The 21,062-nt window shown below is 39.3% G+C and overlaps 33 non-coding genes and 17 pseudogenes across 33 annotated transcripts; all 50 read right to left on the bottom strand.

The window, feature by feature from the left end:
* Positions 1-198: 198 nt before the first annotated feature.
* LOC134306989 (5S ribosomal RNA) lies at positions 199-317 on the bottom strand. The gene has a single exon (XR_010009608.1). It is a non-coding gene; the product is annotated as a 5S ribosomal RNA (ribosomal RNA).
* A 327-nt stretch (positions 318-644) lies between these two features.
* Positions 645-763, bottom strand: LOC134306882 (5S ribosomal RNA). The gene has a single exon (XR_010009544.1). It is a non-coding gene; the product is annotated as a 5S ribosomal RNA (ribosomal RNA).
* A 288-nt stretch (positions 764-1,051) lies between these two features.
* Positions 1,052-1,170, bottom strand: LOC134306988 (5S ribosomal RNA). Its single transcript, XR_010009607.1, has one exon. It is a non-coding gene; the product is annotated as a 5S ribosomal RNA (ribosomal RNA).
* Positions 1,171-1,473: 303 nt separating this feature from the next.
* On the bottom strand, positions 1,474-1,592 carry LOC134306881 (5S ribosomal RNA). The gene has a single exon (XR_010009543.1). It is a non-coding gene; the product is annotated as a 5S ribosomal RNA (ribosomal RNA).
* A 304-nt stretch (positions 1,593-1,896) lies between these two features.
* LOC134306987 (5S ribosomal RNA) lies at positions 1,897-2,015 on the bottom strand. Its single transcript, XR_010009606.1, has one exon. It is a non-coding gene; the product is annotated as a 5S ribosomal RNA (ribosomal RNA).
* Positions 2,016-2,307: 292 nt separating this feature from the next.
* On the bottom strand, positions 2,308-2,426 carry LOC134306880 (5S ribosomal RNA). Its single transcript, XR_010009542.1, has one exon. It is a non-coding gene; the product is annotated as a 5S ribosomal RNA (ribosomal RNA).
* Positions 2,427-2,714: 288 nt separating this feature from the next.
* On the bottom strand, positions 2,715-2,833 carry LOC134306879 (5S ribosomal RNA). The gene has a single exon (XR_010009541.1). It is a non-coding gene; the product is annotated as a 5S ribosomal RNA (ribosomal RNA).
* A 296-nt stretch (positions 2,834-3,129) lies between these two features.
* LOC134306986 (5S ribosomal RNA) lies at positions 3,130-3,248 on the bottom strand. Its single transcript, XR_010009605.1, has one exon. It is a non-coding gene; the product is annotated as a 5S ribosomal RNA (ribosomal RNA).
* Positions 3,249-3,559: 311 nt separating this feature from the next.
* On the bottom strand, positions 3,560-3,678 carry LOC134306877 (5S ribosomal RNA). Its single transcript, XR_010009539.1, has one exon. It is a non-coding gene; the product is annotated as a 5S ribosomal RNA (ribosomal RNA).
* A 296-nt stretch (positions 3,679-3,974) lies between these two features.
* Positions 3,975-4,093, bottom strand: LOC134306985 (5S ribosomal RNA). Its single transcript, XR_010009604.1, has one exon. It is a non-coding gene; the product is annotated as a 5S ribosomal RNA (ribosomal RNA).
* A 311-nt stretch (positions 4,094-4,404) lies between these two features.
* Positions 4,405-4,523, bottom strand: LOC134306876 (5S ribosomal RNA). The gene has a single exon (XR_010009538.1). It is a non-coding gene; the product is annotated as a 5S ribosomal RNA (ribosomal RNA).
* Positions 4,524-4,807: 284 nt separating this feature from the next.
* LOC134306931 (5S ribosomal RNA) lies at positions 4,808-4,926 on the bottom strand (annotated as a pseudogene).
* A 304-nt stretch (positions 4,927-5,230) lies between these two features.
* Positions 5,231-5,349, bottom strand: LOC134306930 (5S ribosomal RNA; annotated as a pseudogene).
* A 240-nt stretch (positions 5,350-5,589) lies between these two features.
* Positions 5,590-5,708, bottom strand: LOC134306984 (5S ribosomal RNA). Its single transcript, XR_010009603.1, has one exon. It is a non-coding gene; the product is annotated as a 5S ribosomal RNA (ribosomal RNA).
* A 304-nt stretch (positions 5,709-6,012) lies between these two features.
* Positions 6,013-6,131, bottom strand: LOC134306982 (5S ribosomal RNA). Its single transcript, XR_010009601.1, has one exon. It is a non-coding gene; the product is annotated as a 5S ribosomal RNA (ribosomal RNA).
* Positions 6,132-6,447: 316 nt separating this feature from the next.
* On the bottom strand, positions 6,448-6,566 carry LOC134306875 (5S ribosomal RNA). The gene has a single exon (XR_010009537.1). It is a non-coding gene; the product is annotated as a 5S ribosomal RNA (ribosomal RNA).
* Positions 6,567-6,853: 287 nt separating this feature from the next.
* Positions 6,854-6,972, bottom strand: LOC134306874 (5S ribosomal RNA). Its single transcript, XR_010009536.1, has one exon. It is a non-coding gene; the product is annotated as a 5S ribosomal RNA (ribosomal RNA).
* Positions 6,973-7,283: 311 nt separating this feature from the next.
* On the bottom strand, positions 7,284-7,402 carry LOC134306959 (5S ribosomal RNA; annotated as a pseudogene).
* A 350-nt stretch (positions 7,403-7,752) lies between these two features.
* LOC134306944 (5S ribosomal RNA) lies at positions 7,753-7,871 on the bottom strand (annotated as a pseudogene).
* A 304-nt stretch (positions 7,872-8,175) lies between these two features.
* On the bottom strand, positions 8,176-8,294 carry LOC134306929 (5S ribosomal RNA; annotated as a pseudogene).
* Positions 8,295-8,518: 224 nt separating this feature from the next.
* Positions 8,519-8,637, bottom strand: LOC134306981 (5S ribosomal RNA). Its single transcript, XR_010009600.1, has one exon. It is a non-coding gene; the product is annotated as a 5S ribosomal RNA (ribosomal RNA).
* A 292-nt stretch (positions 8,638-8,929) lies between these two features.
* On the bottom strand, positions 8,930-9,048 carry LOC134306980 (5S ribosomal RNA). The gene has a single exon (XR_010009599.1). It is a non-coding gene; the product is annotated as a 5S ribosomal RNA (ribosomal RNA).
* A 316-nt stretch (positions 9,049-9,364) lies between these two features.
* On the bottom strand, positions 9,365-9,483 carry LOC134306873 (5S ribosomal RNA). The gene has a single exon (XR_010009535.1). It is a non-coding gene; the product is annotated as a 5S ribosomal RNA (ribosomal RNA).
* Positions 9,484-9,794: 311 nt separating this feature from the next.
* LOC134306958 (5S ribosomal RNA) lies at positions 9,795-9,913 on the bottom strand (annotated as a pseudogene).
* A 326-nt stretch (positions 9,914-10,239) lies between these two features.
* On the bottom strand, positions 10,240-10,358 carry LOC134306872 (5S ribosomal RNA). The gene has a single exon (XR_010009534.1). It is a non-coding gene; the product is annotated as a 5S ribosomal RNA (ribosomal RNA).
* Positions 10,359-10,681: 323 nt separating this feature from the next.
* Positions 10,682-10,800, bottom strand: LOC134306871 (5S ribosomal RNA). The gene has a single exon (XR_010009533.1). It is a non-coding gene; the product is annotated as a 5S ribosomal RNA (ribosomal RNA).
* A 323-nt stretch (positions 10,801-11,123) lies between these two features.
* LOC134306956 (5S ribosomal RNA) lies at positions 11,124-11,242 on the bottom strand (annotated as a pseudogene).
* A 310-nt stretch (positions 11,243-11,552) lies between these two features.
* LOC134306943 (5S ribosomal RNA) lies at positions 11,553-11,671 on the bottom strand (annotated as a pseudogene).
* Positions 11,672-11,975: 304 nt separating this feature from the next.
* LOC134306928 (5S ribosomal RNA) lies at positions 11,976-12,094 on the bottom strand (annotated as a pseudogene).
* Positions 12,095-12,326: 232 nt separating this feature from the next.
* On the bottom strand, positions 12,327-12,445 carry LOC134306979 (5S ribosomal RNA). The gene has a single exon (XR_010009598.1). It is a non-coding gene; the product is annotated as a 5S ribosomal RNA (ribosomal RNA).
* Positions 12,446-12,741: 296 nt separating this feature from the next.
* On the bottom strand, positions 12,742-12,860 carry LOC134306870 (5S ribosomal RNA). Its single transcript, XR_010009532.1, has one exon. It is a non-coding gene; the product is annotated as a 5S ribosomal RNA (ribosomal RNA).
* Positions 12,861-13,191: 331 nt separating this feature from the next.
* LOC134306961 (5S ribosomal RNA) lies at positions 13,192-13,310 on the bottom strand (annotated as a pseudogene).
* Positions 13,311-13,651: 341 nt separating this feature from the next.
* LOC134306868 (5S ribosomal RNA) lies at positions 13,652-13,770 on the bottom strand. Its single transcript, XR_010009531.1, has one exon. It is a non-coding gene; the product is annotated as a 5S ribosomal RNA (ribosomal RNA).
* A 295-nt stretch (positions 13,771-14,065) lies between these two features.
* LOC134306867 (5S ribosomal RNA) lies at positions 14,066-14,184 on the bottom strand. Its single transcript, XR_010009530.1, has one exon. It is a non-coding gene; the product is annotated as a 5S ribosomal RNA (ribosomal RNA).
* A 323-nt stretch (positions 14,185-14,507) lies between these two features.
* On the bottom strand, positions 14,508-14,626 carry LOC134306955 (5S ribosomal RNA; annotated as a pseudogene).
* A 342-nt stretch (positions 14,627-14,968) lies between these two features.
* LOC134306942 (5S ribosomal RNA) lies at positions 14,969-15,087 on the bottom strand (annotated as a pseudogene).
* Positions 15,088-15,395: 308 nt separating this feature from the next.
* Positions 15,396-15,514, bottom strand: LOC134306927 (5S ribosomal RNA; annotated as a pseudogene).
* Positions 15,515-15,734: 220 nt separating this feature from the next.
* Positions 15,735-15,853, bottom strand: LOC134306977 (5S ribosomal RNA). Its single transcript, XR_010009597.1, has one exon. It is a non-coding gene; the product is annotated as a 5S ribosomal RNA (ribosomal RNA).
* A 320-nt stretch (positions 15,854-16,173) lies between these two features.
* Positions 16,174-16,292, bottom strand: LOC134306976 (5S ribosomal RNA). Its single transcript, XR_010009596.1, has one exon. It is a non-coding gene; the product is annotated as a 5S ribosomal RNA (ribosomal RNA).
* Positions 16,293-16,604: 312 nt separating this feature from the next.
* LOC134306865 (5S ribosomal RNA) lies at positions 16,605-16,723 on the bottom strand. The gene has a single exon (XR_010009528.1). It is a non-coding gene; the product is annotated as a 5S ribosomal RNA (ribosomal RNA).
* A 299-nt stretch (positions 16,724-17,022) lies between these two features.
* Positions 17,023-17,141, bottom strand: LOC134306954 (5S ribosomal RNA; annotated as a pseudogene).
* A 338-nt stretch (positions 17,142-17,479) lies between these two features.
* Positions 17,480-17,598, bottom strand: LOC134306941 (5S ribosomal RNA; annotated as a pseudogene).
* A 496-nt stretch (positions 17,599-18,094) lies between these two features.
* On the bottom strand, positions 18,095-18,213 carry LOC134306975 (5S ribosomal RNA). Its single transcript, XR_010009595.1, has one exon. It is a non-coding gene; the product is annotated as a 5S ribosomal RNA (ribosomal RNA).
* A 300-nt stretch (positions 18,214-18,513) lies between these two features.
* Positions 18,514-18,632, bottom strand: LOC134306926 (5S ribosomal RNA; annotated as a pseudogene).
* A 236-nt stretch (positions 18,633-18,868) lies between these two features.
* On the bottom strand, positions 18,869-18,987 carry LOC134306974 (5S ribosomal RNA). Its single transcript, XR_010009594.1, has one exon. It is a non-coding gene; the product is annotated as a 5S ribosomal RNA (ribosomal RNA).
* Positions 18,988-19,299: 312 nt separating this feature from the next.
* LOC134306973 (5S ribosomal RNA) lies at positions 19,300-19,418 on the bottom strand. Its single transcript, XR_010009593.1, has one exon. It is a non-coding gene; the product is annotated as a 5S ribosomal RNA (ribosomal RNA).
* A 292-nt stretch (positions 19,419-19,710) lies between these two features.
* On the bottom strand, positions 19,711-19,829 carry LOC134306925 (5S ribosomal RNA; annotated as a pseudogene).
* A 240-nt stretch (positions 19,830-20,069) lies between these two features.
* Positions 20,070-20,188, bottom strand: LOC134306972 (5S ribosomal RNA). The gene has a single exon (XR_010009591.1). It is a non-coding gene; the product is annotated as a 5S ribosomal RNA (ribosomal RNA).
* Positions 20,189-20,500: 312 nt separating this feature from the next.
* On the bottom strand, positions 20,501-20,619 carry LOC134306969 (5S ribosomal RNA). Its single transcript, XR_010009589.1, has one exon. It is a non-coding gene; the product is annotated as a 5S ribosomal RNA (ribosomal RNA).
* A 296-nt stretch (positions 20,620-20,915) lies between these two features.
* LOC134306864 (5S ribosomal RNA) lies at positions 20,916-21,034 on the bottom strand. The gene has a single exon (XR_010009527.1). It is a non-coding gene; the product is annotated as a 5S ribosomal RNA (ribosomal RNA).
* Positions 21,035-21,062: the final 28 nt, after the last annotated feature.

Below are 21,062 nucleotides of genomic sequence, written 5' to 3'. Positions count from 1 at the left end.
TAGATAGATAGATAGATAGATAGATAGATAGATAGATAGATAGATAGATAGATAGATAGATAGATAGATAGATAGATAGATAGATAGATAGATAGATAGATAGATAGATAGATAGATAGATAGATAGATAGATCCTTTATTATGCTAGCTAACTGCTAAATGACACTTCATGAATGGGGCTGAAACTCAAAAATAAAAAGCTTACAGCACTCAGTATTCCCAGGCAGTCTCCCATCTAGGTACTGACTGAGCCCAACCCTGCTTGGCTTCTGAGATCGGACGAGATCAGGCGTTCCCAAGGTGGTTTGGCCGTAAGCGAAAGAAGCTGGATTTAAAGGCCTGTTATAGCTAGTCAGCCAGCTATCTGAGTGCTAGCCAGCTATCTGGGCTGGAATTACATTGGAAGGCCTTTTTTAGATAGATAGATAGATAGATAGATAGATAGATAGATAGATAGATAGATAGATAGATAGATAGATAGATAGATAGATAGATAGATAGATAGATAGATAGATAGATAGATAGATAGATAGATAGATAGATAGATAGATAGATAGATAGATAGATAGATAGATAGATCCTTTATTATGCTAGCTAACTGCTAAATGACACTTCATGAATGGGGCTGAAACTCAAAAATAAAAAGCTTACAGCACTCAGTATTCCCAGGCAGTCTCCCATCTAGGTACTGACTGAGCCCAACCCTGCTTGGCTTCTGAGATCGGACGAGATCAGGCATTCCCAAGGTGGTTTGGCCGTAAGCGAAAGAAGTTGGATTTAAAGGCCTGTTATAGCTAGTCAGCCAGCTATCTGAGTGCTAGCCAGCTATCTGGGCTGGAATTACATTGGAAGGCCTTTCATAGATTAGATAGATAGATAGATAGATAGATAGATAGATAGATAGATAGATAGATAGATAGATAGATAGATAGATAGATAGATAGATAGATAGATAGATAGATAGATAGATAGATAGATAGATAGATCCTTTATTATGCTAGCTAACTGCTAAATGACACTTCATGAATGGGGCTGAAACTCAAAAATAAAAAGCTTACAGCACTCAGTATTCCCAGGCAGTCTCCCATCTAGGTACTGACTGAGCCCAACCCTGCTTGGCTTCTGAGATCGGACGAGATCAGGCGTTCCCAAGGTGGTTTGGCCGTAAGCGAAAGAAGCTGGATTTAAAGGCCTGTTATAGCTAGTCAGCCAGCTATCTGAGTGCTAGCCAGCTATCTGGGCTGGAATTACATTGGAAGGCCTTTTTTAGATAGATAGATAGATAGATAGATAGATAGATAGATAGATAGATAGATAGATAGATAGATAGATAGATAGATAGATAGATAGATAGATAGATAGATAGATAGATAGATAGATAGATAGATAGATAGATAGATAGATAGATCCTTTATTATGCTAGCTAACTGCTAAATGACACTTCATGAATGGGGCTGAAACTCAAAAATAAAAAGCTTACAGCACTCAGTATTCCCAGGCAGTCTCCCATCTAGGTACTGACTGAGCCCAACCCTGCTTGGCTTCTGAGATCGGACGAGATCAGGCATTCCCAAGGTGGTTTGGCCGTAAGCGAAAGAAGCTGGATTTAAAGGCCTGTTATAGCTAGTCAGCCAGCTATCTGAGTGCTAGCCAGCTATCTGGGCTGGAATTACATTGGAAGGCCTTTCATAGATTAGATAGATAGATAGATAGATAGATAGATAGATAGATAGATAGATAGATAGATAGATAGATAGATAGATAGATAGATAGATAGATAGATAGATAGATAGATAGATAGATAGATAGATAGATAGATAGATAGATAGATCCTTTATTATGCTAGCTAACTGCTAAATGACACTTCATGAATGGGGCTGAAACTCAAAAATAAAAAGCTTACAGCACTCAGTATTCCCAGGCAGTCTCCCATCTAGGTACTGACTGAGCCCAACCCTGCTTGGCTTCTGAGATCGGACGAGATCAGGCGTTCCCAAGGTGGTTTGGCCGTAAGCGAAAGAAGCTGGATTTAAAGGCCTGTTATAGCTAGTCAGCCAGCTATCTGAGTGCTAGCCAGCTATCTGGGCAGGAATTACATTGGAAGGCCTTTCATAGATTAGATAGATAGATAGATAGATAGATAGATAGATAGATAGATAGATAGATAGATAGATAGATAGATAGATAGATAGATAGATAGATAGATAGATAGATAGATAGATAGATAGATAGATAGATAGATCCTTTATTATGCTAGCTAACTGCTAAATGACACTTCATGAATGGGGCTGAAACTCAAAAATAAAAAGCTTACAGCACTCAGTATTCCCAGGCAGTCTCCCATCTAGGTACTGACTGAGCCCAACCCTGCTTGGCTTCTGAGATCGGACGAGATCAGGCATTCCCAAGGTGGTTTGGCCGTAAGCGAAAGAAGCTGGATTTAAAGGCCTGTTATAGCTAGTCAGCCAGCTATCTGAGTGCTAGCCAGCTATCTGGGCTGGAATTACATTGGAAGGCCTTTCATAGATTAGATAGATAGATAGATAGATAGATAGATAGATAGATAGATAGATAGATAGATAGATAGATAGATAGATAGATAGATAGATAGATAGATAGATAGATAGATAGATAGATAGATAGATAGATCCTTTATTATGCTAGCTAACTGCTAAATGACACTTCATGAATGGGGCTGAAACTCAAAAATAAAAAGCTTACAGCACTCAGTATTCCCAGGCAGTCTCCCATCTAGGTACTGACTGAGCCCAACCCTGCTTGGCTTCTGAGATCGGACGAGATCAGGCATTCCCAAGGTGGTTTGGCCGTAAGCGAAAGAAGCTGGATTTAAAGGCCTGTTATAGCTAGTCAGCCAGCTATCTGAGTGCTAGCCAGCTATCTGGGCTGGAATTACATTGGAAGGCCTTTCATAGATTAGATAGATAGATAGATAGATAGATAGATAGATAGATAGATAGATAGATAGATAGATAGATAGATAGATAGATAGATAGATAGATAGATAGATAGATAGATAGATAGATAGATAGATAGATAGATAGATCCTTTATTATGCTAGCTAACTGCTAAATGACACTTCATGAATGGGGCTGAAACTCAAAAATAAAAAGCTTACAGCACTCAGTATTCCCAGGCAGTCTCCCATCTAGGTACTGACTGAGCCCAACCCTGCTTGGCTTCTGAGATCGGACGAGATCAGGCGTTCCCAAGGTGGTTTGGCCGTAAGCGAAAGAAGCTGGATTTAAAGGCCTGTTATAGCTAGTCAGCCAGCTATCTGAGTGCTAGCCAGCTATCTGGGCTGGAATTACATTGGAAGGCCTTTTTTAGATAGATAGATAGATAGATAGATAGATAGATAGATAGATAGATAGATAGATAGATAGATAGATAGATAGATAGATAGATAGATAGATAGATAGATAGATAGATAGATAGATAGATAGATAGATAGATAGATAGATAGATAGATAGATCCTTTATTATGCTAGCTAACTGCTAAATGACACTTCATGAATGGGGCTGAAACTCAAAAATAAAAAGCTTACAGCACTCAGTATTCCCAGGCAGTCTCCCATCTAGGTACTGACTGAGCCCAACCCTGCTTGGCTTCTGAGATCGGACGAGATCAGGCATTCCCAAGGTGGTTTGGCCGTAAGCGAAAGAAGCTGGATTTAAAGGCCTGTTATAGCTAGTCAGCCAGCTATCTGAGTGCTAGCCAGCTATCTGGGCTGGAATTACATTGGAAGGCCTTTCATAGATTAGATAGATAGATAGATAGTTAGATAGATAGATAGATAGATAGATAGATAGATAGATAGATAGATAGATAGATAGATAGATAGATAGATAGATAGATAGATAGATAGATAGATAGATAGATAGATAGATCCTTTATTATGCTAGCTAACTGCTAAATGACACTTCATGAATGGGGCTGAAACTCAAAAATAAAAAGCTTACAGCACTCAGTATTCCCAGGCAGTCTCCCATCTAGGTACTGACTGAGCCCAACCCTGCTTGGCTTCTGAGATCGGACGAGATCAGGCGTTCCCAAGGTGGTTTGGCCGTAAGCGAAAGAAGCTGGATTTAAAGGCCTGTTATAGCTAGTCAGCCAGCTATCTGAGTGCTAGCCAGCTATCTGGGCTGGAATTACATTGGAAGGCCTTTTTTAGATAGATAGATAGATAGATAGATAGATAGATAGATAGATAGATAGATAGATAGATAGATAGATAGATAGATAGATAGATAGATAGATAGATAGATAGATAGATAGATAGATAGATAGATAGATAGATAGATAGATAGATAGATAGATCCTTTATTATGCTAGCTAACTGCTAAATGACACTTCATGAATGGGGCTGAAACTCAAAAATAAAAAGCTTACAGCACTCAGTATTCCCAGGCAGTCTCCCATCTAGGTACTGACTGAGCCCAACCCTGCTTGGCTTCTGAGATCGGACGAGATCAGGCATTCCCAAGGTGGTTTGGCCGTAAGCGAAAGAAGCTGGATTTAAAGGCCTGTTATAGCTAGTCAGCCAGCTATCTGAGTGCTAGCCAGCTATCTGGGCTGGAATTACATTGGAAGGCCTTTCATAGATTAGATAGATAGATAGATAGTTAGATAGATAGATAGATAGATAGATAGATAGATAGATAGATAGATAGATAGATAGATAGATAGATAGATAGATAGATAGATAGATAGATAGATAGATCCTTTATTATGCTAGCTAACTGCTAAATGACACTTCATGAATGGGGCTGAAACTCAAAAATAAAAAGCTTACAGCACTCAGTATTCCCAGGCAGTCTCCCATCTAGGTACTGACTGAGCCCAACTCTGCTTGGCTTCTGAGATCGGACGAGATCAGGCGTTCCCAAGGTGGTTTGGCCGTAAGCGAAAGAAGCTGGATTTAAAGGCCTGTTATAGCTAGTCAGCCAGCTATCTGAGTGCTAGCCAGCTATCTGGGCTGGAATTACATTGGACGGCCTTTCATAGATTAGATAGATAGATAGATAGATAGATAGATAGATAGATAGATAGATAGATAGATAGATAGATAGATAGATAGATAGATAGATAGATAGATAGATAGATAGATAGATAGATAGATAGATAGATAGATAGATAGATAGATCCTTTATTATGCTAGCTAACTGCTAAATGACACTTCATGAATGGGGCTGAAACTCAAAAATAAAAAGCTTACAGCACTCAGTATTCCCAGGCAGTCTCCCATCTAGGTACTGATTGAGCCCAACCCTGCTTGGCTTCTGAGATCGGACGAGATCAGGCATTCCCAAGGTGGTTTGGCCGTAAGCGAAAGAAGCTGGATTTAAAGGCCTGTTATAGCTAGTCAGCCAGCTATCTGAGTGCTAGCCAGCTATTAGATAGATAGATAGATAGATAGATAGATAGATAGATAGATAGATAGATAGATAGATAGATAGATAGATAGATAGATAGATAGATAGATAGATAGATAGATAGATAGATCCTTTATTATGCTAGCTAACTGCTAAATGACACTTCATGAATGGGGCTGAAACTCAAAAATAAAAAGCTTACAGCACTCAGTATTCCCAGGCAGTCTCCCATCTAGGTACTGACTGAGCCCAACCCTGCTTGGCTTCTGAGATCGGACGAGATCAGGCGTTCCCAAGGTGGTTTGGCCGTAAGCGAAAGAAGCTGGATTTAAAGGCCTGTTATAGCTAGTCAGCCAGCTATCTGAGTGCTAGCCAGCTATCTGGGCAGGAATTACATTGGAAGGCCTTTCATAGATTAGATAGATAGATAGATAGATAGATAGATAGATAGATAGATAGATAGATAGATAGATAGATAGATAGATAGATAGATAGATAGATAGATAGATAGATAGATAGATAGATAGATAGATAGATAGATAGATAGATAGATCCTTTATTATGCTAGCTAACTGCTAAATGACACTTCATGAATGGGGCTGAAACTCAAAAATAAAAAGCTTACAGCACTCAGTATTCCCAGGCAGTCTCCCATCTAGGTACTGACTGAGCCCAACCCTGCTTGGCTTCTGAGATCGGACGAGATCAGGCGTTCCCAAGGTGGTTTGGCCGTAAGCGAAAGAAGCTGGATTTAAAGGCCTGTTATAGCTAGTCAGCCAGCTATCTGAGTGCTAGCCAGCTATCTGGGCAGGAATTACATTGGAAGGCCTTTCATAGATTAGATAGATAGATAGATAGATAGATAGATAGATAGATAGATAGATAGATAGATAGATAGATAGATAGATAGATAGATAGATAGATAGATAGATAGATAGATAGATAGATAGATAGATAGATAGATAGATAGATAGATAGATAGATAGATCCTTTATTATGCTAGCTAACTGCTAAATGACACTTCATGAATGGGGCTGAAACTCAAAAATAAAAAGCTTACAGCACTCAGTATTCCCAGGCAGTCTCCCATCTAGGTACTGACTGAGCCCAACCCTGCTTGGCTTCTGAGATCGGACGAGATCAGGCATTCCCAAGGTGGTTTGGCCGTAAGCGAAAGAAGCTGGATTTAAAGGCCTGTTATAGCTAGTCAGCCAGCTATCTGAGTGCTAGCCAGCTATCTGGGCTGGAATTACATTGGAAGGCCTTTCATAGATTAGATAGATGATAGATAGATAGATAGATAGATAGATAGATAGATAGATAGATAGATAGATAGATAGATAGATAGATAGATAGATAGATAGATAGATAGATAGATAGATAGATAGATAGATCCTTTATTATGCTAGCTAACTGCTAAATGACACTTCATGAATGGGGCTGAAACTCAAAAATAAAAAGCTTACAGCACTCAGTATTCCCAGGCAGTCTCCCATCTAGGTACTGACTGAGCCCAACCCTGCTTGGCTTCTGAGATCGGACGAGATCAGGCATTCCCAAGGTGGTTTGGCCGTAAGCGAAAGAAGCTGGATTTAAAGGCCTGTTATAGCTAGTCAGCCAGCTATCTGAGTGCTAGCCAGCTATCTGGGCTGGAATTACATTGGAAGGCCTTTCATAGATTAGATAGATGATAGATAGATAGATAGATAGATAGATAGATAGATAGATAGATAGATAGATAGATAGATAGATAGATAGATAGATAGATAGATAGATAGATAGATAGATAGATAGATAGATAGATAGATAGATAGATAGATAGATCCTTTATTATGCTAGCTAACTGCTAAATGACACTTCATGAATGGGGCTGAAACTCAAAAATAAAAAGCTTACAGCACTCAGTATTCCCAGGCAGTCTCCCATCTAGGTATTGACTGAGCCCAACCCTGCTTGGCTTCTGAGATCGGACGAGATCAGGCATTCCCAAGGTGGTTTGGCCGTAAGCGAAAGAAGCTGGATTTAAAGGCCTGTTATAGCTAGTCAGCCAGCTATCTGAGTGCTAGCCAGCTATCTGGGCTGGAATTACATTGGAAGGCCTTTCATAGATTAGATAGATAGATAGATAGATAGATAGATAGATAGATAGATAGATAGATAGATAGATAGATAGATTAGATAGATAGATAGATAGATAGATAGATAGATAGATAGATAGATAGATAGATAGATAGATAGATAGATAGATAGATAGATAGATAGATAGATAGATAGATAGATAGATAGATAGATCCTTTATTATGCTAGCTAACTGCTAAATGACACTTCATGAATGGGGCTGAAACTCAAAAAGTAAAAAGCTTACAGCACTCAGTATTCCCAGGCAGTCTCTCATCTAGGTACTGACTGAGCCCAACCCTGCTTGGCTTCTGAGATCGGACGAGATCAGGCGTTCCCAAGGTGGTTTGGCCGTAAGCGAAAGAAGCTGGATTTAAAGGCCTGTTATAGCTAGTCAGCCAGCTATCTGAGTGCTAGCCAGCTATCTGGGCTGGAATTACATTGGAAGGCCTTTCATAGATAGATAGATAGATAGATTAGATAGATAGATAGATAGATAGATAGATAGATAGATAGATAGATAGATAGATAGATAGATAGATAGATAGATAGATAGATAGATAGATAGATAGATAGATAGATAGATAGATAGATAGATCCTTTATTATGCTAGCTAACTGCTAAATGACACTTCATGAATGGGGCTGAAACTCAAAAATAAAAAGCTTACAGCACTCAGTATTCCCAGGCAGTCTCCCATCTAGGTACTGATTGAGCCCAACCCTGCTTGGCTTCTGAGATCGGACGAGATCAGGCATTCCCAAGGTGGTTTGGCCGTAAGCGAAAGAAGCTGGATTTAAAGGCCTGTTATAGCTAGTCAGCCAGCTATCTGAGTGCTAGCCAGCTATTAGATAGATAGATAGATAGATAGATAGATAGATAGATAGATAGATAGATAGATAGATAGATAGATAGATAGATAGATAGATAGATAGATAGATCCTTTATTATGCTAGCTAACTGCTAAATGACACTTCATGAATGGGGCTGAAACTCAAAAATAAAAAGCTTACAGCACTCAGTATTCCCAGGCAGTCTCCCATCTAGGTACTGACTGAGCCCAACCCTGCTTGGCTTCTGAGATCGGACGAGATCAGGCGTTCCCAAGGTGGTTTGGCCGTAAGCGAAAGAAGCTGGATTTAAAGGCCTGTTATAGCTAGTCAGCCAGCTATCTGAGTGCTAGCCAGCTATCTGGGCAGGAATTACATTGGAAGGCCTTTCATAGATTAGATAGATAGATAGATAGATAGATAGATAGATAGATAGATAGATAGATAGATAGATAGATAGATAGATAGATAGATAGATAGATAGATAGATAGATAGATAGATAGATAGATAGATAGATAGATCCTTTATTATGCTAGCTAACTGCTAAATGACACTTCATGAATGGGGCTGAAACTCAAAAATAAAAAGCTTACAGCACTCAGTATTCCCAGGCAGTCTCCCATCTAGGTACTGACTGAGCCCAACCCTGCTTGGCTTCTGAGATCGGACGAGATCAGGCGTTCCCAAGGTGGTTTGGCCGTAAGCGAAAGAAGCTGGATTTAAAGGCCTGTTATAGCTAGTCAGCCAGCTATCTGAGTGCTAGCCAGCTATCTGGGCAGGAATTACATTGGAAGGCCTTTCATAGATTAGATAGATAGATAGATAGATAGATAGATAGATAGATAGATAGATAGATAGATAGATAGATAGATAGATAGATAGATAGATAGATAGATAGATAGATAGATAGATAGATAGATAGATAGATAGATAGATAGATAGATAGATAGATAGATCCTTTATTATGCTAGCTAACTGCTAAATGACACTTCATGAATGGGGCTGAAACTCAAAAATAAAAAGCTTACAGCACTCAGTATTCCCAGGCAGTCTCCCATCTAGGTACTGACTGAGCCCAACCCTGCTTGGCTTCTGAGATCGGACGAGATCAGGCATTCCCAAGGTGGTTTGGCCGTAAGCGAAAGAAGCTGGATTTAAAGGCCTGTTATAGCTAGTCAGCCAGCTATCTGAGTGCTAGCCAGCTATCTGGGCTGGAATTACATTGGAAGGCCTTTCATAGATTAGATAGATGATAGATAGATAGATAGATAGATAGATAGATAGATAGATAGATAGATAGATAGATAGATAGATAGATAGATAGATAGATAGATAGATAGATAGATAGATAGATAGATAGATAGATAGATAGATAGATAGATAGATCCTTTATTATGCTAGCTAACTGCTAAATGACACTTCATGAATGGGGCTGAAACTCAAAAATAAAAAGCTTACAGCACTCAGTATTCCCAGGCAGTCTCCCATCTAGGTATTGACTGAGCCCAACCCTGCTTGGCTTCTGAGATCGGACGAGATCAGGCATTCCCAAGGTGGTTTGGCCGTAAGCGAAAGAAGCTGGATTTAAAGGCCTGTTATAGCTAGTCAGCCAGCTATCTGAGTGCTAGCCAGCTATCTGGGCTGGAATTACATTGGAAGGCCTTTCATAGATTAGATAGATAGATAGATAGATAGATAGATAGATAGATAGATAGATAGATAGATAGATAGATTAGATAGATTAGATAGATAGATAGATAGATAGATAGATAGATAGATAGATAGATAGATAGATAGATAGATAGATAGATAGATAGATAGATAGATAGATCCTTTATTATGCTAGCTAACTGCTAAATGACACTTCATGAATGGGGCTGAAACTCAAAAATAAAAAGCTTACAGCACTCAGTATTCCCAGGCAGTCTCCCATCTAGGTACTGACTGAGCCCAACCCTGCTTGGCTTCTGAGATCGGACGAGATCAGGCATTCCCAAGGTGGTTTGGCCGTAAGCGAAAGAAGCTGGATTTAAAGGCCTGTTATAGCTAGTCAGCCAGCTATCTGAGTGCTAGCCAGCTATCTGGGCTGGAATTACATTGGAAGGCCTTTCATAGATTAGATAGATGATAGATAGATAGATAGATAGATAGATAGATAGATAGATAGATAGATAGATAGATAGATAGATAGATAGATAGATAGATAGATAGATAGATAGATAGATAGATAGATAGATAGATAGATAGATAGATAGATAGATAGATAGATAGATCCTTTATTATGCTAGCTAACTGCTAAATGACACTTCATGAATGGGGCTGAAACTCAAAAATAAAAAGCTTACAGCACTCAGTATTCCCAGGCAGTCTCCCATCTAGGTACTGACTGAGCCCAACCCTGCTTGGCTTCTGAGATCGGACGAGATCAGGCATTCCCAAGGTGGTTTGGCCGTAAGCGAAAGAAGCTGGATTTAAAGGCCTGTTATAGCTAGTCAGCCAGCTATCTGAGTGCTAGCCAGCTATCTGGGCTGGAATTACATTGGAAGGCCTTTCATAGATTAGATAGATGATAGATAGATAGATAGATAGATAGATAGATAGATAGATAGATAGATAGATAGATAGATAGATAGATAGATAGATAGATAGATAGATAGATAGATAGATAGATAGATAGATAGATAGATAGATAGATAGATAGATAGATAGATAGATCCTTTATTATGCTAGCTAACTGCTAAATGACACTTCATGAATGGGGCTGAAACTCAAAAATAAAAAGCTTACAGCACTCAGTATTCCCAGGCAGTCTCCCATCTAGGTATTGACTGAGCCCAACCCTGCTTGGCTTCTGAGATCGGACGAGATCAGGCATTCCCAAGGTGGTTTGGCCGTAAGCGAAAGAAGCTGGATTTAAAGGCCTGTTATAGCTAGTCAGCCAGCTATCTGAGTGCTAGCCAGCTATCTGGGCTGGAATTACATTGGAAGGCCTTTCATAGATTAGATAGATAGATAGATAGATAGATAGATAGATAGATAGATAGATAGATAGATAGATAGATAGATTAGATAGATAGATAGATAGATAGATAGATAGATAGATAGATAGATAGATAGATAGATAGATAGATAGATAGATAGATCCTTTATTATGCTAGCTAACTGCTAAATGACACTTCATGAATGGGGCTGAAACTCAAAAAGTAAAAAGCTTACAGCACTCAGTATTCCCAGGCAGTCTCTCATCTAGGTACTGACTGAGCCCAACCCTGCTTGGCTTCTGAGATCGGACGAGATCAGGCGTTCCCAAGGTGGTTTGGCCGTAAGCGAAAGAAGCTGGATTTAAAGGCCTGTTATAGCTAGTCAGCCAGCTATCTGAGTGCTAGCCAGCTATCTGGGCTGGAATTACATTGGAAGGCCTTTCATAGATAGATAGATAGATAGATTAGATAGATAGATAGATAGATAGATAGATAGATAGATAGATAGATAGATAGATAGATAGATAGATAGATAGATAGATAGATAGATAGATAGATAGATAGATAGATAGATAGATAGATAGATCCTTTATTATGCTAGCTAACTGCTAAATGACACTTCATGAATGGGGCTGAAACTCAAAAATAAAAAGCTTACAGCACTCAGTATTCCCAGGCAGTCTCCCATCTAGGTACTGATTGAGCCCAACCCTGCTTGGCTTCTGAGATCGGACGAGATCAGGCATTCCCAAGGTGGTTTGGCCGTAAGCGAAAGAAGCTGGATTTAAAGGCCTGTTATAGCTAGTCAGCCAGCTATCTGAGTGCTAGCCAGCTATTAGATAGATAGATAGATAGATAGATAGATAGATAGATAGATAGATAGATAGATAGATAGATAGATAGATAGATAGATAGATAGATAGATAGATAGATAGATCCTTTATTATGCTAGCTAACTGCTAAATGACACTTCATGAATGGGGCTGAAACTCAAAAATAAAAAGCTTACAGCACTCAGTATTCCCAGGCAGTCTCCCATCTAGGTACTGACTGAGCCCAACCCTGCTTGGCTTCTGAGATCGGACGAGATCAGGCGTTCCCAAGGTGGTTTGGCCGTAAGCGAAAGAAGCTGGATTTAAAGGCCTGTTATAGCTAGTCAGCCAGCTATCTGAGTGCTAGCCAGCTATCTGGGCAGGAATTACATTGGAAGGCCTTTCATAGATTAGATAGATAGATAGATAGATAGATAGATAGATAGATAGATAGATAGATAGATAGATAGATAGATAGATAGATAGATAGATAGATAGATAGATAGATAGATAGATAGATAGATAGATAGATAGATAGATCCTTTATTATGCTAGCTAACTGCTAAATGACACTTCATGAATGGGGCTGAAACTCAAAAATAAAAAGCTTACAGCACTCAGTATTCCCAGGCAGTCTCCCATCTAGGTACTGACTGAGCCCAACCCTGCTTGGCTTCTGAGATCGGACGAGATCAGGCATTCCCAAGGTGGTTTGGCCGTAAGCGAAAGAAGCTGGATTTAAAGGCCTGTTATAGCTAGTCAGCCAGCTATCTGAGTGCTAGCCAGCTATCTGGGCTGGAATTACATTGGAAGGCCTTTCATAGATTAGATAGATGATAGATAGATAGATAGATAGATAGATAGATAGATAGATAGATAGATAGATAGATAGATAGATAGATAGATAGATAGATAGATAGATAGATAGATAGATAGATAGATAGATAGATAGATAGATAGATAGATAGATAGATAGATAGATAGATAGATCCTTTATTATGCTAGCTAACTGCTAAATGACACTTCATGAATGGGGCTGAAACTCAAAAATAAAAAGCTTACAGCACTCAGTATTCCCAGGCAGTCTCCCATCTAGGTATTGACTGAGCCCAACCCTGCTTGGCTTCTGAGATCGGACGAGATCAGGCATTCCCAAGGTGGTTCGGCCGTAAGCGAAAGAAGCTGGATTTAAAGGCCTGTTATAGCTAGTCAGCCAGCTATCTGAGTGCTAGCCAGCTATCTGGGCTGGAATTACATTGGAAGGCCTTTCATAGATTAGATAGATAGATAGATAGATAGATAGATAGATAGATAGATAGATAGATAGATAGATAGATAGATAGATAGATTAGATAGATAGATAGATAGATAGATAGATAGATAGATAGATAGATAGATAGATAGATAGATAGATAGATAGATAGATAGATAGATAGATAGATAGATAGATCCTTTATTATGCTAGCTAACTGCTAAATGACACTTCATGAATGGGGCTGAAACTCAAAAATAAAAAGCTTACAGCACTCAGTATTCCCAGGCAGTCTCCCATCTAGGTACTGACTGAGCCCAACCCTGCTTGGCTTCTGAGATCGGACGAGATCAGGCATTCCCAAGGTGGTTTGGCCGTAAGCGAAAGAAGCTGGATTTAAAGGCCTGTTATAGCTAGTCAGCCAGCTATCTGAGTGCTAGCCAGCTATCTGGGCTGGAATTACATTGGAAGGCCTTTCATAGATTAGATAGATGATAGATAGATAGATAGATAGATAGATAGATAGATAGATAGATAGATAGATAGATAGATAGATAGATAGATAGATAGATAGATAGATAGATAGATAGATAGATAGATAGATAGATAGATCCTTTATTATGCTAGCTAACTGCTAAATGACACTTCATGAATGGGGCTGAAACTCAAAAATAAAAAGCTTACAGCACTCAGTATTCCCAGGCAGTCTCCCATCTAGGTACTGACTGAGCCCAACCCTGCTTGGCTTCTGAGATCGGACGAGATCAGGCATTCCCAAGGTGGTTTGGCCGTAAGCGAAAGAAGCTGGATTTAAAGGCCTGTTATAGCTAGTCAGCCAGCTATCTGAGTGCTAGCCAGCTATCTGGGCTGGAATTACATTGGAAGGCCTTTCATAGATTAGATAGATGATAGATAGATAGATAGATAGATAGATAGATAGATAGATAGATAGATAGATAGATAGATAGATAGATAGATAGATAGATAGATAGATAGATAGATAGATAGATAGATAGATAGATAGATAGATAGATAGATAGATAGATAGATAGATCCTTTATTATGCTAGCTAACTGCTAAATGACACTTCATGAATGGGGCTGAAACTCAAAAATAAAAAGCTTACAGCACTCAGTATTCCCAGGCAGTCTCCCATCTAGGTATTGACTGAGCCCAACCCTGCTTGGCTTCTGAGATCGGACGAGATCAGGCATTCCCAAGGTGGTTTGGCCGTAAGCGAAAGAAGCTGGATTTAAAGGCCTGTTATAGCTAGTCAGCCAGCTATCTGAGTGCTAGCCAGCTATCTGGGCTGGAATTACATTGGAAGGCCTTTCATAGATTAGATAGATAGATAGATAGATAGATAGATAGATAGATAGATAGATAGATAGATAGATAGATAGATAGATAGATTAGATAGATAGATAGATAGATAGATAGATAGATAGATAGATAGATAGATAGATAGATAGATAGATAGATAGATAGATAGATAGATAGATAGATAGATAGATCCTTTATTATGCTAGCTAACTGCTAAATGACACTTCATGAATGGGGCTGAAACTCAAAAAGTAAAAAGCTTACAGCACTCAGTATTCCCAGGCAGTCTCTCATCTAGGTACTGACTGAGCCCAACCCTGCTTGGCTTCTGAGATCGGACGAGATCAGGCGTTCCCAAGGTGGTTTGGCCGTAAGCGAAAGAAGCTGGATTTAAAGGCCTGTTATAGCTAGTCAGCCAGCTATCTGAGTGCTAGCCAGCTATCTGGGCTGGAATTACATTGGAAGGCCTTTCATAGATAGATAGATAGATAGATTAGATAGATAGATAGATAGATAGATAGATAGATAGATAGATAGATAGATAGATAGATAGATAGATAGATAGATAGATAGATAGATAGATAGATAGATAGATAGATAGATAGATAGATAGATAGATCCTTTATTATGCTAGCTAACTGCTAAATGACACTTCATGAATGGGGCTGAAACTCAAAAATAAAAAGCTTACAGCACTCAGTATTCCCAGGCAGTCTCCCATCTAGGTACTGATTGAGCCCAACCCTGCTTGGCTTCTGAGATCGGACGAGATCAGGCATTCCCAAGGTGGTTTGGCCGTAAGCGAAAGAAGCTGGATTTAAAGGCCTGTTATAGCTAGTCAGCCAGCTATCTGAGTGCTAGCCAGCTATTAGATAGATAGATAGATAGATAGATAGATAGATAGATAGATAGATAGATAGATAGATAGATAGATAGATAGATAGATAGATAGATAGATCCTTTATTATGCTAGCTAACTGCTAAATGACACTTCATGAATGGGGCTGAAACTCAAAAATAAAAAGCTTACAGCACTCAGTATTCCCAGGCAGTCTCCCATCTAGGTACTGACTGAGCCCAACCCTGCTTGGCTTCTGAGATCGGACGAGATCAGGCGTTCCCAAGGTGGTTTGGCCGTAAGCGAAAGAAGCTGGATTTAAAGGCCTGTTATAGCTAGTCAGCCAGCTATCTGAGTGCTAGCCAGCTATCTGGGCAGGAATTACATTGGAAGGCCTTTCATAGATTAGATAGATAGATAGATAGATAGATAGATAGATAGATAGATAGATAGATAGATAGATAGATAGATAGATAGATAGATAGATAGATAGATAGATAGATAGATAGATAGATAGATAGATAGATAGATAGATAGATAGATAGATAGATAGATAGATCCTTTATTATGCTAGCTAACTGCTAAATGACACTTCATGAATGGGGCTGAAACTCAAAAATAAAAAGCTTACAGCACTCAGTATTCCCAGGCAGTCTCCCATCTAGGTACTGACTGAGCCCAACCCTGCTTGGCTTCTGAGATCGGACGAGATCAGGCGTTCCCAAGGTGGTTTGGCCGTAAGCGAAAGAAGCTGGATTTAAAGGCCTGTTATAGCTAGTCAGCCAGCTATCTGAGTGCTAGCCAGCTATCTGGGCAGGAATTACATTGGAAGGCCTTTCATAGATTAGATAGATAGATAGATAGATAGATAGATAGATAGATAGATAGATAGATAGATAGATAGATAGATAGATAGATAGATAGATAGATAGATAGATAGATAGATAGATAGATAGATAGATAGATAGATAGATAGATAGATAGATAGATCCTTTATTATGCTAGCTAACTGCTAAATGACACTTCATGAATGGGGCTGAAACTCAAAAATAAAAAGCTTACAGCACTCAGTATTCCCAGGCAGTCTCCCATCTAGGTACTGACTGAGCCCAACCCTGCTTGGCTTCTGAGATCGGACGAGATCAGGCATTCCCAAGGTGGTTTGGCCGTAAGCGAAAGAAGCTGGATTTAAAGGCCTGTTATAGCTAGTCAGCCAGCTATCTGAGTGCTAGCCAGCTATCTGGGCTGGAATTACATTGGAAGGCCTTTCATAGATTAGATAGATGATAGATAGATAGATAGATAGATAGATAGATAGATAGATAGATAGATAGATAGATAGATAGATAGATAGATAGATAGATAGATAGATAGATAGATAGATAGATAGATAGATAGATAGATAGATCCTTTATTATGCTAGCTAACTGCTAAATGACACTTCATGAATGGGGCTGAAACTCAAAAATAAAAAGCTTACAGCACTCAGTATTCCCAGGCAGTCTCCCATCTAGGTATTGACTGAGCCCAACCCTGCTTGGCTTCTGAGATCGGACGAGATCAGGCATTCCCAAGGTGGTTTGGCCGTAAGCGAAAGAAGCTGGATTTAAAGGCCTGTTATAGCTAGTCAGCCAGCTATCTGAGTGCTAGCCAGCTATCTGGGCTGGAATTACATTGGAAGGCCTTTCATAGATTAGATAGATAGATAGATAGATAGATAGATAGATAGATAGATAGATAGATAGATAGATAGATAGATAGATAGATAGATAGATAGATTAGATAGATAGATAGATAGATAGATAGATAGATAGATAGATAGATAGATAGATAGATAGATAGATAGATAGATAGATAGATAGATCCTTTATTATGCTAGCTAACTGCTAAATGACACTTCATGAATGGGGCTGAAACTCAAAAAGTAAAAAGCTTACAGCACTCAGTATTCCCAGGCAGTCTCTCATCTAGGTACTGACTGAGCCCAACCCTGCTTGGCTTCTGAGATCGGACGAGATCAGGCGTTCCCAAGGTGGTTTGGCCGTAAGCGAAAGAAGCTGGATTTAAAGGCCTGTTATAGCTAGTCAGCCAGCTATCTGAGTGCTAGCCAGCTATCTGGGCTGGAATTACATTGGAAGGCCTTTCATAGATAGATAGATAGATAGATAGATAGATAGATAGATAGATAGATAGATAGATAGATAGATAGATAGATAGATAGATAGATAGATAGATAGATAGATAGATAGATAGATAGATAGATAGATAGATAGATAGATAGATAGATAGATAGATAGATAGATAGATAGATAGATAGATAGATAGATAGATAGATAGATAGATAGATAGATAGATAGATAGATAGATAGATAGATAGATAGATAGATAGATAGATAGATAGATAGATAGATAGATTAGATAGATAGATAGATAGATAGATAGATAGATAGATAGATAGATAGATAGATAGATAGATAGATCCTTTATTATGCTAGCTAACTGCTAAATGACACTTCATGAATGGGGCTGAAACTCAAAAATAAAAAGCTTACAGCACTCAGTATTCCCAGGCAGTCTCCCATCTAGGTACTGACTGAGCCCAACCCTGCTTGGCTTCTGAGATCGGACGAGATCAGGCGTTCCCAAGGTGGTTTGGCCGTAAGCGAAAGAAGCTGGATTTAAAGGCCTGTTATAGCTAGTCAGCCAGCTATCTGAGTGCTAGCCAGCTATCTGGGCTGGAATTACATTGGACGGCCTTTCATAGATTAGATAGATAGATAGATAGATAGATAGATAGATAGATAGATAGATAGATAGATAGATAGATAGATAGATAGATAGATAGATAGATAGATAGATAGATAGATAGATAGATAGATAGATAGATAGATAGATAGATCCTTTATTATGCTAGCTAACTGCTAAATGACACTTCATGAATGGGGCTGAAACTCAAAAATAAAAAGCTTACAGCACTCAGTATTCCCAGGCAGTCTCCCATCTAGGTACTGATTGAGCCCAACCCTGCTTGGCTTCTGAGATCGGACGAGATCAGGCATTCCCAAGGTGGTTTGGCCGTAAGCGAAAGAAGCTGGATTTAAAGGCCTGTTATAGCTAGTCAGCCAGCTATCTGAGTGCTAGCCAGCTATTAGATAGATAGATAGATAGATAGATAGATAGATAGATAGATAGATAGATAGATAGATAGATAGATAGATAGATAGATAGATAGATAGATAGATAGATAGATAGATCCTTTATTATGCTAGCTAACTGCTAAATGACACTTCATGAATGGGGCTGAAACTCAAAAATAAAAAGCTTACAGCACTCAGTATTCCCAGGCAGTCTCCCATCTAGGTACTGACTGAGCCCAACCCTGCTTGGCTTCTGAGATCGGACGAGATCAGGCGTTCCCAAGGTGGTTTGGCCGTAAGCGAAAGAAGCTGGATTTAAAGGCCTGTTATAGCTAGTCAGCCAGCTATCTGAGTGCTAGCCAGCTATCTGGGCAGGAATTACATTGGAAGGCCTTTCATAGATTAGATAGATAGATAGATAGATAGATAGATAGATAGATAGATAGATAGATAGATAGATAGATAGATAGATAGATAGATAGATAGATAGATAGATAGATAGATAGATAGATAGATAGATAGATAGATAGATAGATAGATAGATAGATCCTTTATTATGCTAGCTAACTGCTAAATGACACTTCATGAATGGGGCTGAAACTCAAAAATAAAAAGCTTACAGCACTCAGTATTCCCAGGCAGTCTCCCATCTAGGTACTGACTGAGCCCAACCCTGCTTGGCTTCTGAGATCGGACGAGATCAGGCGTTCCCAAGGTGGTTTGGCCGTAAGCGAAAGAAGCTGGATTTAAAGGCCTGTTATAGCTAGTCAGCCAGCTATCTGAGTGCTAGCCAGCTATCTGGGCTGGAATTACATTGGACGGCCTTTCATAGATTAGATAGATAGATAGATAGATAGATAGATAGATAGATAGATAGATAGATAGATAGATAGATAGATAGATAGATAGATAGATAGATAGATAGATAGATAGATAGATAGATAGATAGATAGATAGATCCTTTATTATGCTAGCTAACTGCTAAATGACACTTCATGAATGGGGCTGAAACTCAAAAATAAAAAGCTTACAGCACTCAGTATTCCCAGGCAGTCTCCCATCTAGGTACTGATTGAGCCCAACCCTGCTTGGCTTCTGAGATCGGACGAGATCAGGCATTCCCAAGGTGGTTTGGCCGTAAGCGAAAGAAGCTGGATTTAAAGGCCTGTTATAGCTAGTCAGCCAGCTATCTGAGTGCTAGCCAGCTATTAGATAGATAGATAGATAGATAGATAGATAGATAGATAGATAGATAGATAGATAGATAGATAGATAGATAGATAGATAGATAGATAGATAGATAGATAGATAGATAGATCCTTTATTATGCTAGCTAACTGCTAAATGACACTTCATGAATGGGGCTGAAACTCAAAAATAAAAAGCTTACAGCACTCAGTATTCCCAGGCAGTCTCCCATCTAGGTACTGACTGAGCCCAACCCTGCTTGGCTTCTGAGATCGGACGAGATCAGGCGTTCCCAAGGTGGTTTGGCCGTAAGCGAAAGAAGCTGGATTTAAAGGCCTGTTATAGCTAGTCAGCCAGCTATCTGAGTGCTAGCCAGCTATCTGGGCAGGAATTACATTGGAAGGCCTTTCATAGATTAGATAGATAGATAGATAGATAGATAGATAGATAGATAGATAGATAGATAGATAGATAGATAGATAGATAGATAGATAGATAGATAGATAGATAGATAGATAGATAGATAGATAGATAGATAGATAGATAGATAGATAGATAGATCCTTTATTATGCTAGCTAACTGCTAAATGACACTTCATGAATGGGGCTGAAACTCAAAAATAAAAAGCTTACAGCACTCAGTATTCCCAGGCAGTCTCCCATCTAGGTACTGACTGAGCCCAACCCTGCTTGGCTTCTGAGATCGGACGAGATCAGGCGTTCCCAAGGTGGTTTGGCCGTAAGCGAAAGAAGCTGGATTTAAAGGCCTGTTATAGCTAGTCAGCCAGCTATCTGAGTGCTAGCCAGCTATCTGGGCAGGAATTACATTGGAAGGCCTTTCATAGATTAGATAGATAGATAGATAGATAGATAGATAGATAGATAGATAGATAGATAGATAGATAGATAGATAGATAGATAGATAGATAGATAGATAGATAGATAGATAGATAGATAGATAGATAGATAGATAGATCCTTTATTATGCTAGCTAACTGCTAAATGACACTTCATGAATGGGGCTGAAACTCAAAAATAAAAAGCTTACAGCACTCAGTATTCCCAGGCAGTCTCCCATCTAGGTACTGACTGAGCCCAACCCTGCTTGGCTTCTGAGATCGGACGAGATCAGGCATTCCCAAGGTGGTTTGGCCGTAAGCGAAAGAAGCTGGATTTAAAGGCCTGTTA

Source organism: Trichomycterus rosablanca, unplaced genomic scaffold, assembly GCF_030014385.1.
Source record: "Trichomycterus rosablanca isolate fTriRos1 unplaced genomic scaffold, fTriRos1.hap1 scaffold_231, whole genome shotgun sequence".
NCBI lineage: Eukaryota > Metazoa > Chordata > Actinopteri > Siluriformes > Trichomycteridae > Trichomycterus > Trichomycterus rosablanca.
This window is presented reverse-complemented; position numbering and strand designations above follow the sequence as displayed.